Source organism: Haliaeetus albicilla, chromosome 25, assembly GCF_947461875.1.
Source record: "Haliaeetus albicilla chromosome 25, bHalAlb1.1, whole genome shotgun sequence".
Taxonomy (NCBI): domain Eukaryota; kingdom Metazoa; phylum Chordata; class Aves; order Accipitriformes; family Accipitridae; genus Haliaeetus; species Haliaeetus albicilla.
The window spans coordinates 7831937-7844533 of record NC_091507.1 but is presented as its reverse complement, the minus strand read 5'-3'; positions in this window follow the sequence as shown (position 1 = coordinate 7844533).

The following is a 12597-nucleotide window of genomic DNA, read 5'->3' as shown; positions in this document are numbered from 1 at the left end:
GTCTCTGTGGACCCAGCAATAACCTCCTCTTGGAGCAGTAGCTATCCATGGATATCACTGACAATTAAGATACAATAGACAAACACTGACTTCTGACACACATTAGATTTGAAATGTGTAGTAGGCACCATGAAATTAAGTAGCTGGGTCAGTGTGCTGTCTTTCTTGTTTTCCACTTTCTTGCACAGTCATGTTGAATAGGTATCTGCTCCTCTAGTATTACCTTTATATTAAATATCATTTAATTAAATTCAGCTACACAAAACATTTGAGAAGCTAAAAGAAAACCGAAGGTTGGCAGTTAGAGAAAGGGTAACTGGGTCCTCAGGCACCTAAACCAGCATAAGACAGTTTGGTTTTCGGTATTGAGGGACCAGTTTGATTTGGACGAGACGTATTTCATCATTCCCTGACTTTGCTGGCCAGGTAGGGAATTGCTTTAAACATGCAAAGAAAAGATGTGAATGTCTTTAACCTCGCACAGCAAACATTTGCCAAAAGCTGTAGGTATGTCCAGTGTGGGTGATTACCTAGTAGTGATCTAGTAGAATCAGTAGTGAAATAATTGATGTTAAGAGAATTGTCACCAGACTTCAGTAATAACATCCTGCCAGGAAATACAAAGCACTTTATGCCATTTCAAGCCATTGTTCCAGGCTGTGAACTCAGAGAGACATCGCTGCATTGATTACACACTCATTTTATGTTTTAAAGCACGGGGACTAGAGACGTTTTAAATATAAATCATGAATCTGGAAGATGGCAGTTTAAAAAAGCATCTGACATAGTACAGCAACGTGCCCAGGTCTGTAATCAAATTATACACATTCCCTGGCAGTAAGAGCTAGGCAAAGTGGATGGGATATATCTGGCAGTCATTACCCTTGGCTTTATGTGGGCAATAGAAAAATGAATATCATTATGACCAGTCTTTCTGGTCCTAATGACATTGTGGATCTTATGGGTAATTATTGTCAGGGCACTGATGACTTTTTTTAGTAAACTGTATAATGTTTTGGAAAACTTCTTTACATTTGGACAGTGCTCTGGCAACCAGAAACCAAATCTGCAAAATCAGACGCTCGGCTCGGTGGAGGTCCTGTGACCTCAGTAACTGGTGATCAGGTTTGTTACCTGTCTGAGCACGGATGTAAACCACTGGTGTTAGATGTACAAACTGGACATTTTAGAGCTGCTTTTTTTTCTTCTGACTTTGCATTTCACTATGGTATGATTTTGCGCTAGTGGATCAGAACTATAGTAGTGGCGAAATACCAAGCGACTTTTTCATTCCATTCATTTTCTGCAACCAGGAGACAGCAGGCCAGTATACCAAAGCTTATTATCACCTCTGAGTACTCCTAAAATTACCTGGTTTGTAGAAAGATTTAATGGGTAGACTTACACTATTAAACAACATTTAATAGTTAGATATAAATCATGCTAAATCTTGTATGAGATCTGATGCTTGCAAGTAGAGTAGGGACGGCATGTACCAAACTGAAAGGTATTTTGGACTAGGAGCCCCTGAGGTGTTTTGTGCACCTGCAGGCCTGGAGCAAAGTAAAATCAAGTCTGATAGCTAATACCAAAGAACAGGAGGCACTTTGTTTTGATGCATACCACATGTCAGTGTCACCCTTGCTGGCCCTCTGAAGGAGCATAAAGTTAGGTGCTTCCATGTCTTTGCTGGGCTGGTTCTGGCCAAGGCAGAGGCAGGCAGAGCCAGGATCCTGACCTTTATTTTTACATCCATGTCTTTGTGAGAAGGCTCTGGCTGTTTTCAGTATTAGTTTTAAACAAGCTTCATGAGGGAGAAAACCACCTTGTATTCTACCCTCTATGTCTTTTATAGGATTGCTGTAACTTAAGGTATAGCGTTAGGTTTGTGACTTAAACCGAGAAAGTCTGGCAATCTCAGAAGCACGTGTCAGAATTTAGAATGAAGATATGTTATTATTAGACATTTTTGTATTCTCTTAACTACAAGTATGTTGTCTTTCAAGGCCGATGTTTACATTAAAACTCTTATTGGTGCCAACAAAAGCAAGGCTTGCCTCTCTGACAATAGGAACCCTGTTATTACATCTTGATGAGTGCTAGGAGAAAAATGTCTCCCTGCTGCCGTTGCTCAATTGGGCAGGAACAAGCAGTGCGAAAGGAAAACATGTGACCCATCACAGCTTATCTCTGAATGTGACCGTATCAAGAAAGTGGGGATGTTTTTTGCAGCCTGTCACACAGAAATACTCCAGCATCTCTGCCTATCGTTAAGGAGCTGTCAGTGCTGTGGTAGCCTGGCTCCACTAGACTGCTGCCCAGAGGACGTTAGCAATAAGGGTTAATGCAAAATAAAAGAGATGGAAAACGGAAAACGAGATGAAAGAAATTAATGTAATTAGTCAGCACAAATGATGCTGATCCCCTTTCCAAAAATAGCAGATTTAACGTTTCTCACAAGCAAGAGCAGAAGTATCTCAGTGACATTGGCTTTGCGGTAGGAGAAATATAAATAGAAGCAGGCAGTTATGAAAGCTGTTGAAAGGAGAACTAGAAAACACATGAAAGACCTTGGAATCACTTAATCTGATTACAAAGAAGTAGGAAGCTCAACATTAAAGCTAATGTTAATATTCTCAAAATTAATTAACAAAATGAAAATAAGATGAAATAGGAAGCAGGCAGCCTCACTAGTCTGTTAACCTAATTTGGTTAGAAGAGTAGTTGGTTTTGTTTTTTTTCTCTTTCAAATTAATGAGTTATAAAAGCTAGAAGGATATTATTTTCTTTCTTCCTTTGTCTGATGTGGACTGTAAACCAGTTGTCTGCTTACCCTTTCTCATTTGGATGACATCTTTGTTCAGTGGGAAATGGTTTAAAAAACTCCTTCGTTTTCCTTGTGTTTCCTGATGGATTGTATCACTGCAATTTTCTTTTATTTAGGAAAAAAATAGAACAAGGAGGAAGATGGTAGACACAATGCAGAGTCTTATTTTTAGGTCACTGGTTTGTTTTGGCACAGTTCAAAACTGACAGTCAAGTCTTTGGAAGTGAACCAACCCTTTGAAACTTTTGCTGAGGTTTAAATCTGATGAATCCCGCCCTTAAACACTACCCACCCTGTTCAGTTTGTGCTCACATTGCTCACATTGTATCTTGTGGTAAGATCCAGTGACTTTCTGGGAAGAAAAGAGGCTTACACAGAGCCGCTAGCTTCCCCAGTGTATGAAGAGGTAATGCATTTTTATCAGTCTTTTTTGAATGTAGGTTGAGGTTTGAAAAGTCATTTAACTTCAGGTGCAAAGCAACAAAAACACTTAGAGTTGACATGCTTTTGGCTGAATCTTTGGCCATAGATTACTTTGGCACAAAAGCAAATGGCTCTGATATACTAATTAGGTTGTAGGCAGTGTTCAACTGATCAGCATTTGTGGATGTGGGTGTGGTATGTTCACAGGAGGTAAGGTTTTGTTTTTTTCTAAGGTACTCTTGGGGTTTGGACTAATAAATTATTCAGAATAATGGATGATGAGCACGTCAGTTTTTAATGCAAGAAATCCAGCCTCTTTTGCCAACAGAAACTCACTTGTAATATTTAATAGGCTTACATTTAAAAAAAAGGAGAACCTAATAAGTAGTATGAAGAAACCTACATAAAAATGGGGGGGGAAAAACCCACCCCATTGTAGAAAGAAGTATTAATACAAGTAGCAGAGCAAAGAATGCCGAGATGCCCGATGGATGGAAAGTCACCACAGAAAAACAGCTCTAGTCTTCTCCAGTGATGTAGGACCAGCAGGCAAACACAACCTTAGACAGGAGTGGAACCTACTATGAGGGGTGTGCTTTATGTGTCATGTTGCAGAGAAGCCACAATGTTTTACCATAGCCAAGATTTACTGAGAGTCAAGCAAGGGTCAGCCTAAAGTCATGTAAGGACTCCTGCATTCACTAAAGCTTCTCAGACTACAGGCAGCCAGCTAACTCCTGAAGATAGCTTCTTCTGGCTAGAAATGTGGGGAAAATGCAAGTGCTTACAATTGCAGAGAGATTTAAAAAAATTAAATATTGATTAACTAAAATTATCAAGTAATTACTGACTACAAAATTATAGTAAGATGACCCAGGAAAAGTTCCGAGATTTTCCATTAAAAGCGCTGTTTGTGTTAGACAAAAGGAAGCAGGCAAATGTAGGCTCTGTATGCTTCTGGTCAGGTAATCCTCGTACTGCATCTTATTCTGGATTTGCAGTGCCTTCTGGTTGCTTCGAGTAAAGCTGAGTTTACACCTTGTGCTGGGTGATTGAGGCAGTTAAAACTTGCTGCTGTGAGAGGCCCATGTGTTCAGGAGGCAAAACTTTTAGGTTTTGTGCTCTGCTTCCTGCCTTTCCATAGTAAACTCAGGAAAAAATATAGGTGATGGAGAAATCAGTGCAACAAGTTGATTTTTAATGAGTTGCTGTTCACTTGAACGAAATGGAACAATTAGCCTTCACTAGTGTGATTTGCATTTTGTCTCGTTCATCCTGTAGTCTAAAGTAATGCATTTTGGCTATTTAGATAAAATACGTTCTGCTAAACTAAAATAGAATTTAGTTCTGTGAAATGACATAGAACAGTGCTGCTAGGACATAATACTTTAAATTTTCATATATAGTTAATAAGCAATTTTCAGCTTCAAATAGTACAAACTTCACTATACCATAATTGCACTTTCAAAAGGAAGTAAATGATGCTCATTGACATCTTTGGCTGTTGCTGCCTTCTAATAGAGCTGCAATGCCCTGCAGTGTAGACTGCAAAGAACACAGCCCATTTACAGTAAATATTTTGCTGATCAGAATATGTCCACTGTATCCAAATGGATCTTTCTTTCTTCTCAGAGAAATATTTGAGGTATGATCTCCAACCTAAGTGACGAACACTTTAACACACTGAAGCCTTAAAAAGAAAGAGAGAAAACAGAATTTGTTTTGAACTTTTGTCTCCTGTTTCTATTGCTAGAAATAGTCATTTGGCATCAGTACCTGAAAAGCCACCTTTGCATTCAACGGATTATTGCTTCAAATCCAATTGCAAGTTTCTAAGCCATTTTCCAGTTAAAAACTATCATGGCCATGTAATCGCATTAGTTGTTGACTGGCTTCTATCTGGGCAAGGCAGAATGTCATGATTGATGCAGAAACTTGGCACATACTAGCTGAGGCCAAAGAGCATTTTTAAATGGATTATCCACAGAACAGCTCTTGATACAGGATCACAGAGGAATCCACAGCTGTGTTCGCCCATCTCTATGCCTAATGCTTTTTCATGGCTATTCAGTGGAGAATTACTGAAAAGCATTTTGTAGAGCTATTCTCCATCTCTTGTGTGTGTGCTTTGGCTTCAGGCTTTCTTTGTAGATTTACGGTGGATCTGCTATACCCCCAGATACTCTTTTTTAGGTCTCGCTATCATTGCATAGCTTAAGGCAGGAAGAGCTAAGAAACTGTATATTTAAAATATGTAAGCATTTATGCAAAGTATACTTACGTATTCACAAAATAGAGGAAAAGTTGAATTCATGATGCTGTGTAGATTACTGTGTAGAAAATAGCTGCATGGTATAAGCTAACCCACATCAAAGATACAGAATAGATCAGTTCGTGGTCATCTTGTTAAGATATGAGGGTGACTGTTAATTACATACATATTTCCAGCTTAGTACCAGAACAAACTCTATTAGCATATATTAGCATATTCTAATACACCTCACACCAGCCTAACTCTAGACTCCTTTGTAACATCAACACTTCCAGGGGGACTGAATCCTGATGGCGTCAGTCACATTCTCTGATTTTTCATGGTGGTGCCTTACATTTGAGAACATCTCCAAGCTTCCTTCTCCTTTTGGGGTTCTGCATTAGTATAGTTTTACCTGTGGTCTTCATGTGGGTTAACCTAAATTAGATATCTTGATCTTGGCAGCGCCGGGTACATTCACTTCCCAGGCCACACCTGTAACGAGAGTGCTCCACCAGCTCAAAATTGTCTGCATATGACTTGTACTTCAGAAGCGAGGTACGAGGGGAGTCCTTTTTATTCAAAGGAGCTCTAACAGGAATCGGGATGCAGTCTGTCAGAATGGATGACCCGTTTTTCTCCAAGACACGGCACGGAGAAGAGCAAAATTACACAGGAGACACACACAAAAAAGCAGGCCAGGAGAACATATGGAGCAGAGTAGCAAGCGTACAGAACATAGCAGGCACACAGAAAGCCAGTATGCTGGCAGGGTCTTGGCATTACATCTATACTTCAAGAGAAGTGTGTGAGAAGGGTGTTTTTAGTTCCTTTAGCAGTTTACTTACTGAAAGAGCCTTTATTATGCTAACTCTGTGATCACTGCCCTCTGAAAAATTACCCAAAGAATGTATTTGGAATTACCCAGTGAACTTTGTTCTGTGTTGCCAGCATATTTTGTCTGAACTTCATGCATGAACATGCCCATTTCTCAATATAACACTCTCAATTTTCTTTCTCTTCTCGTGTAATTCTGCAGCTGCTTGAGAGAAAAAGCAAAAAGAGCCATTTGGTCTTGACACTTATGAATGCCTTGTTCAGTCACAAGGAGAAAAAAAATCAGAGATAGGACACTCAGACTGTGTTTAAGTCATCCAAGTCTATAACTAGATCTTGCACTAAAAATAGCCTCAAAACTAGTGTGTGTTTATGTGAATAATTTACATTACTCTGTGTGTGTATAATAGAAAAACACTTAAATCACTGATTTTACAAGAATAGAAAACTTATTTTCCAGCCAACATTGAACTGCTTCTAAATATTTCTAAATTTATATCTTTGGCTTAAAAATCAGAGAACAAAATTAGGTGAAAGGATGAGACAACCTTGACTCATACAGTAATGTGATTTTTCAGGGTCCAGCATGTGGATGCTCTGGCAGACAGAATTGGATTAAGTTTGTCTTTTGAAATGCTTTCCAAAATATTTTGAAAACATTTATGTTACAATATAATACAAATCCAAATAATTCAGAATTACACAATAAACATCATTAACTTTGTAGTGGAAGCTATTCAGAATGTTTTAGGTGAAAACTGTTGCCATCCTGCTGAATTAAGAAAGGGATAATATCACTGTAATGGATATTTTTGTATTAGTGTATGTCATAAGGGTTTGTAATTAAACAGTCTATGATGAAATTGCATATGCCTGTTTTGACAACATGTTGTTTTAAAAATAAATTCCCTTTCATCATTATCTTCAAACACCTACACACTGATAATCTGTAGATAACTTTCCCCTCTGCCCCTCCAAAAAGACCATGGAAAAACATATGTTTTTCTTTATCTCCTGGATCAAGACTGTATTTTATCCCCCAAGTTACCTTTTAGATAACTGTTCTTTTTTCTTCTGAATGATTTCTGTTTTCTTTTAGTATGCACGCAAATAGACAGATGGGCAATTTGATGAAAAATAGCCTCCATTTAAGCAATGAACGTGTATCAGAGTCAGATTATCCCAGACTTTTTTGCCTGTATATATATCTGAACTATTGTTACAGTTACAGCTAGTAAAACTGTAGTGACTTCTTTGCCCCAGAGGTACAAGGATTTCAAGGTGCCCTTGTGAGATTGGGGACCAGTCTTGCAATGAATGTGATATTATCTAGTGCTAATAAAAAGAGCTGATTATGAGTTTTCACTCATGTGTCAACACCACTGGGAAAATATCAGTCCAGCCTCATGTGGCCAAATCCTTCCACTCTTAACTGCAGAAAGAAAGATTTTCCTTTATAGTATCTATTAGTTTCTTCAGTTTGTATGACAGGGAGTTAGGTACTCTCTATGTAAATATACAAAGCAGAATAAAGTGAATACCAATGACAAGTGTGACTTTACCATAAGGACGTTATACATCAATAACAGATGAATAACAAATAAATGACGGTGAATTCAGAGTGGCTAAGAATGTGAGGCTGGACCAGCTGCGCAGAGAGGCTCTGGAGTCTCTACCCATGGAGCTGTTCTAATCTGGGCTGGACGAAGGTAGAGCAACCTCACCTGCCTTGGAAGTTCACTGATTTGGGACCTTCGGAGTTCCCTTTCTTCCTACATGCATTTATGCTTCTATGTATGTATGTACGTGCATTTCTTAAATGTTCAACTTGGCAAAATCAGTAATCTAATGATCCGACTTTTTACATTTTCTCTTTTCAATGGCATATACATCTGGATTTTTGTAATGAATACTGTATTTGATATTTTTTATGAACAATTTGTGATCACTTTTTCTCTTTTTTTTTTTTCGGGCTACTACTGTATTTGCTCCTCACTGCTGTCCAACTAGCAGTCTGTGCTAACAAATAATCCCATGCTATTTTTGCTGACCATTCTTTCCAACTATTCTTACATCTTTAAGGATGGTGCTGCCTATGTTCGGTCAGACAGGGACATTTTGGCCATGCCGTTCAAAAGACTATTTCAAAGAAGTTATAGTTGGGGACTTAACTGTGTTCCACTTACAAAATTCAGCAATTAGGCAATGTTGCTATTGCTCCTGAGCTCTGTAATGGGAGTGCCATAGGACCATCCTTAAATGGGGTTTGACCCAAAACTCATGTGTGTAACAGGAATCATCCCAAGCTATTCAATAGCTTTTGTATACGGCCTTACACCAAGCTGGTAATTTATGCCTTTCTTCTAGTTCTGTTTCTGTGAAAGGTGCCAGGGTTACGGCAGAGGCATGACTGGCTTTTGGGATGACAAATATTAGCCTGCTGACTTGGCCGTCACAGAACAAGATATTCAAAGGGAAGAACTGATGTTCATGTGCTAATGTGAAGTCCTTGGGTAGAAGAGGACTGCTTCATTGTTATGTCACCTCTTACGAGATGACGTTTGATTTACACTACTTCTCTAAATTGCTTTTGGCACGGAATAAACTGGATGCAGCGCTCCATGTCGTGCAAAACAATTTTAGAATAAAAATTTGTTGACAGAGAATAAGAGACAAAAATAAAGCACAAAAACAGAAAAGGCAGTGACGAAGCTAGGCCATTACTTCAATTTTCTGCCTGCGTATGCAATATAATACTGTCTCGAAAGAAAGAAACGCGCCGAGCAATATTTCTTAAGGGGGCAAACCCGAATTCTGTTGTACTACAAATACAAGGTTTAATGCAGAAGTCTTCTCCCTCCCTCCCGCTCTCCCGCGGCCCTCGCCCCCGTCTCCCTCACGCAGGACCCGCTTTTGCCGCCTCCCTACGGGGCTGGTGTCTCCCACCCTGTTCCTGAGCTCCCCGGGCCTCCGGTGTCCCTGTCACCTCCCTACGGGGCTGGTGTCTCCCACCCTGTTCCTGAGCTCCCTGGGCCTCCAGTGTCCCTGTCACCTCGCTACGGGGCTGCCCTGTCCCCCCCGGCCGGGTCCGGCCTCCCTCACCGGCCGCCCCGGCTGCCCTCCCTGCCCGGCCTCCCTCACGGTGCGGCCTGCGACCCACCGACCGCGGCCACCTCTCACGCCGGCCTCCCTCGCCCCAGCAGCCTCCACCTTGCCCTCCGGCCTTCGCCCGCCGGCCCCTTCGCTCGCCAGGAGCAATTTTGGCAACGTGATCTCCTCAGGACACGCCGGGTGGCGGGTGGCCAGGTTGTTCCCGGTGCGCATCTGGCACGTTCAGGGGCCTGGGGACGGCTGTGGCGGCAGCGTGTGGCGCTGGGCTGGTAACCTTTTCCTTGTGCTTGCGGTGACAATTAAATGGTCAGGGAAGGAAACTGATTCTACTAATTCATTTCCGTGATTTTCTTAAATAAGTAGTGCTAGACAATTGATACATTTCCACAAGTTACCACTTGTAGTGACCTAGGTATGCGTACACTGGGTGGGAAAAAAGTAATTATATGTCAAAGTTTCTAGCTACTGAATAAAAACGCTGCTTAAATTTTTTATATTGCAGGCATTGAAAAGCAGCATTGCAGCTTGAAAAACCAACCTTTTTAATAAAATAAAAGGTGCAGTTTAAGACACAGACAATTGATTCTGTCTAACAGTTGAAAGACAGCAGTTGTTGGGCTTACTGTCCTTCATCACCAGGCTCAACCTCCACGGACAGGTATTGGCTGATGGTGCATAAATGATGTTGCATTATTTTGGATGTTGCATAAAAAAAGGACGGTCTCAGTCTAATACTTAGGGATGAATGTCCACGCTGCTTGAAATTTAAGCTAAAAGTATACGTATTGTTGCATTCATTAGAGGGCAGTTACATCCAAATTGGATATTTCAGTTACAGTGATAGAGTGATACTGATTATTTGGTGCCATCATTCCTGCATTCTTACTTTATCTTCCTCTGAAAGTATTTAAGAGAAATATTTCATACTATTACTCTTTATTATGAAATACAGCAAAATCTGATAACAGACAATTTTCAGTTCTGCAATCCTTATGACTGAATTGAGATATTCTGACCTCTAAAGATAAAAACAAAGAAAAAAAAAATGTATTTGGAGCTGTTCAGGAGGGAATCACCTCCTCACAAGTAATGAAAATGAATCGGACAGTCTGATTACCCATCCCTAACCTTGTGGTAGCCTTTGGCAACAGCTAGCAGTATCAGTTTAATGAGTTTGAATTGCACAAATACAGAGAGAATTTATAAACTTGATCCTTGCCAAGGGACCAAGAGGCAATAATCTGTGATCGCTGTGTTAAATGAGGTTGTCAGTGCCAAAGCAGGACTATAACTTTCCATCTTAATCTGAAGAAATTTCTCAGAGGAAAAGACATAATAAAAGTGCAGCACCTTTCCTGGTGCTGTGAATGGGCATATGCACGTTTTAGTAATTTTGTAGGAAATGAATATTGAATATTCTTACTTGTGAATCTACCTCTACTTGACTAATATTTCTTATTTTCACTACTTCAGAAATCTTCATTCAGTGAAATTTGTATGAAGTAACAGCAAAAATCCATTTGACCAATCCAAGTATACAGTATGATGTATAGTGCATGCCAGAGCCTGCTCTATTTTCCAGTCTTCTGTGCTTTGAAATAGGTTTTATTCTTCATTTCATTGGCACAACAGAGAGCACAACTTCTCACAGCTGTTACAACGTTTTCATGGCAATGCATATTATTATGGACCCATAATCTGTGCCTTATATGCATGACAGATTTTTTAAAAAATCCTCAATCAATAGGATTTTATCTACTTTACACAAAAGAGCACCACTGGTACATGTACAGCAGGTATAAACATGCCTAACATTTTAATGAAAAATGGTCTCTGCACAGTGATCCTATTGTTTCTTCTAAACACCAAAAATTTTGCTCTTACATTTTTATTCACGTTCTGAAAAACTGCATTCTGTTCTGCTGGCTCTCTGTTCCTTATGTTAATGTTCCACATCATAGTTTAATATGGAATTGCATTCCTTAGTATAGGGTTCTTAATCCATCCCACAAAATTTTCTGTCTGAGACAGTTATCTACTAAATCTTAATTGATTTAATAACTGCTACAAAATGTGTTTAGTGTTAATAGAAACATATATACTTAATTTCTAATACATGTTATCAGGTTTTGCTGTAAGGCACAGTACACAAGGGAATAAATAAACAAACAGAAGGGTTTATTTATAAAGTCTAAAACAAACACCTAAATGAAACATTGATTAATTATTCCCTTCCACATATTCTAAGAAGCTCCCATAGGAATATATGTAGCTGTGAGGCATTTCTGAACAGAGACTTGCAAATGATTGTTTGGGTTTTCTGTTTGTTTATTTGTTTGCTTTGGAGTTAAAAAGCTCGTTTCAGCCTCTGTGCTGCTCCAGTGGAACCCTCTGTGTTTCTTTGTTTTTAATGGAAGCAAAATGGTGGCCTTCATATTTCAAAGTACTTCTCAACTAATCTACTCCTAAAAATTAACCCTTCTAAATCTGTTTAGCTGTTCTTGTGATAATATGTAAATTAATTTTCATAAGAGATGCTTTAAAATAGTTGATATGGCCTGTTTATGACTGCAGCTGTATTTCAGGAGCTATAAAAGCCCACAAAAAAAACCTCTAAGAGGAAACAACTGTCGCAATTATAGTACCTTTATTTTGACTTACTGGATATTAATTCGAGTAATTTGCCTTGTGCATGCTATAATAATTGAGCACATTAAAAAAATGAAGATTTCAGCAGCAGAAATATACATCCATACTGCTATCTGACACAAATATGTGCAGCAGTGATTATTTTTGTTTGTTCATCCATGAAGCTTCACAGATTTGAAATATGCAAATCCTTTGCACTTCTGTAGACACAATGCAGCTTACACCTCCTCAACAGGCTGGTTTGTAGGCAAAATGAATCTCCACTGTTACAGTACTAGTGAAGGTATATCTCATTTTCCTTAAAAAAAAAGCCCCAAAGTTTGGGTAGCTGTGAACATTATGCAATTATATATTTAGCTGATGAAACAACTATTAACACCGTAAATTTAAACAGGGAGAGATAAAATGTGTTCTACTTGAATAAGCAGCTAGCTACAACAGTTCCATAGATGAGGAAATACTTTAAGGAAGATATAAACATTGTTTTGTTTTGTTTGCT